We start from the raw sequence: 3308 nt of genomic DNA on the forward strand, positions 1-3308 counted from the left end.
ACAATTAGCAAATTTGGGTTAGGAAGTTGGCCCTTGTACAAGAAAAACTCTTTGTGTAATCTTGTAACATTTCATTTACTGAAATTCAAATGTCAATGATATTAAGTTCATACTTGTGTACATTGTCGTTCCAGTCGAAGCAACCACGTGAAGACCCAAAAACTCGATCCAATGAGCCAAATTCAATCATCTTTGGGCCTTAGCCCAAAAATCCTCAACCCAAAACTCTCTTTTGGGCCCTAATGGGAGAAAAACTTTTATTAAATATTATTTTGGGCCGAAAACACTCACATGGGGCTTAGTGGGCCAAAAAAAAAATATATTTTTGGGCCTTTGAACCAAAAACCGTTTATTAAGCCTTAATGGGCCGAAAACCCTTATTGGGCCAAACCGAAAGTCAGGCTACTTTTCTTGGCCACTCCTTGGGCCGATTTGGTAAGCCATCTAAAATTAAAAAATAAGGTGGATACAAAAGTTGACACATCATATTTCTACAACATACCTCCAAGTATTATCTCCAACACATCCCTATAATACCCTACGTGTATCAATGCAACTATCATATCAAGGTTCGTATAAGAAAAACACCTCCTTCCCATCTTTTCTCTACCTCTCGGCTATACTCATACACACAAACACTTCACATTTTCAAACTTCAACCTCCTTACTCAAACATTCAAAGAACATCCTTCCCTTTTCTCTTCAAAAGACTCGATTTAATCATCATCAAAACCGCTTTTAATTTTCTTGGTAAGTTCCATGTTATACTTAAGTGTTAATTTCATGTTTATACTAAAATATTTCACTTACACACTTTTGTTGTGTGATTAACTCTTAGAAACCCCATCATTTCAAGAATCTCACCAAGAACACAAGCTAGGCTCAAAAATTTCTTCTTCTTCTTCTTCTTCTTCTTCTTCTTCTACATCTTGAAAACACCAAGGTGAGCTTCATGCCCCCCATATCTTTCATATTTTTCATCTTTCCGAGGGGAGGATACTAGTCAAATCTCGTTTAAACGTTGGATATTTGCATGTACCATTCTGTTATGTGCTTAACTTTTGGCTTTTTACTTGAACATGAAGCTTATCACATAGATCTACATAATAACCATGAGAAAAGTATGTGTTGTCATATATATTATATGTAAACTTGTAGATCTGGAATTATACACTCAAAAGCAAAAATAAGTGTTGTGTTCAAACATGTATAATCTAAACTCAAAAAATCGGCTTTTAACAGAAACGTTTTGATCTAATTACGGACTATTTTGACCACTTTCATGGTAATATTTTTCAAAACTGTTTTACATGAAAAACGTTCACGTTTATAACTTTAAAATGAATACGCTCATGCATTCATACGATTTTGCTACAATTTTTGGCGAATTTTACAAAACTGTCTATCATTTCAGGAATGATTTTGGACCAGTCTGTGAAGATGAACATTTTCACACTGGTTTGAGACCATAAAAAGTTATAATAAAAATCATGCACAAAGTAGACTCATTTTCAAACTCTCAGAGTTTACGGATCTGAATTTCGAATTACGATGATTTTTTTATAATTTTTTCCTAAAACAGAGACAGAAATGTCAAAAACAAGAAATCGTTTTATCATGCTAAAAGCTCTTATAGTTGTGTTAGATGCAAGTTTATATGACTTATACATACTTTTAAAACATCTAGACACATTAACTTATATGTAACTATATATATATATATATATATATATATATATATATATATATATATATATATATATATATATATATATATATATATATATATGATTATATAAATTGTCTTGAAAAACAAATTTAATAAACTTTATTTAGTATATTTGAAGGTCGCAAACCACACTTTCAAAGGACACACAATGATTTAAAGGCATAATTATCTTATTTGCAAGTAAAACGGAGTCATAGTTCATGTAAATCTGTTTAGGTTCTTGTGAAACATTGCGTTTCACACCTATCGAGTGTACAACTGTAGCCTGAAGTTATAACCAGAGTCTCCTGGATGGAGTGTGGGAGTTTGTATATAGATCTATATAGGGTTGACACCCCACACCCGAGTTGTTTGCTATAGTTTGACTAGGTTATTCTAGGGTGACAAACCTTACCTTAAACAAGTCGGCGCCTAAAAAATGTCATGACAGGCGGATTAATCATTATCAAGAACTGCAAATAGTGAATAACAATACGATTTTGATTTACGGGAAGCTTACACTTCATGGGTTTTATTAAGCTGTAGAACTGCAAATCGTTTTCCAGGTATTTAATTTCTTACACTTCCGGTCTTAGTGTTTAATACTACAGTTTTTCCTTACATTAGAAAATATCGAATTTTCTAGGAACATTCACTTTTACAAACAAAAGAGAACAAAGGAGAGGCATGCATTTATTCATAGTTTTGGAACGATACTTACAAAACATTTTCATAGAAAATATCGGATTTTCTGGAAGAACTACGACTCTACAAGAACTATTCTAAACATGTGCAAAACCATTTTTATACAAAAATGATTATAAACTCACCAACTTTGTAGTTGATGCTTTTCAAAACGACTTGTATTCTCAAGGAACCAGTAATAGGTAATCAGCTCAGCTATGAGATCAAGTGGTATGACTTCAAGAAATTTTACTTTTCTTATTTTTGTGTAATCCTTAAACATGTATAATTAGTAAAACAATGAATGTTGGTATATTGCAGTGTATGATGTTTGGTTGCTATGTTTCATTCATATTCAATTGTTATGATATTGTACATGAAGTCATCCGCCCCCGGACATTTCCGCCGTCCTGGTTTGGGGGTGTGACAGATTCGTATCAGAGCATTATTTATATTGAACTAGTATATCTAACCATACAAGATATACAACTATAAATACAATGGGACTAAAAGCATTCTTACTAAAAGTATACCTTAAGAATATAAGTATCTTCTACAAGTATACATACTTGCTAGAACCGTAACATAATAAGAACAAAACAAAAGTACTTAGATGTTGAACGTTAAAGTCAAACTTGGGCAGTTATGTAATCGTATCTAGGATAAATATAGCCTGATCAACTATATTTATTTGAGATACGACCAACATGTGTTTGGGAGTGAGGGTAGTATTGCAACGAGTCTAAAACTTACCAACCTTACATACAATGGAGCATTAGAACCAAACCTAAAGTTTAAAATACTATAGGAGTATTTTATGATACTAAACAATAACAAAAAGTCTAAAAACTTATCGATTTCGTACAACAGGAAGCTCTAAGATAAAACATGTAATACTATAGTAGCATTTTAGAAA

Source organism: Lactuca saligna, chromosome 8, assembly GCF_052625555.1.
Source record: "Lactuca saligna cultivar CGN05327 chromosome 8, ASM5262555v1, whole genome shotgun sequence".
Lineage (NCBI taxonomy): Eukaryota > Viridiplantae > Streptophyta > Magnoliopsida > Asterales > Asteraceae > Lactuca > Lactuca saligna.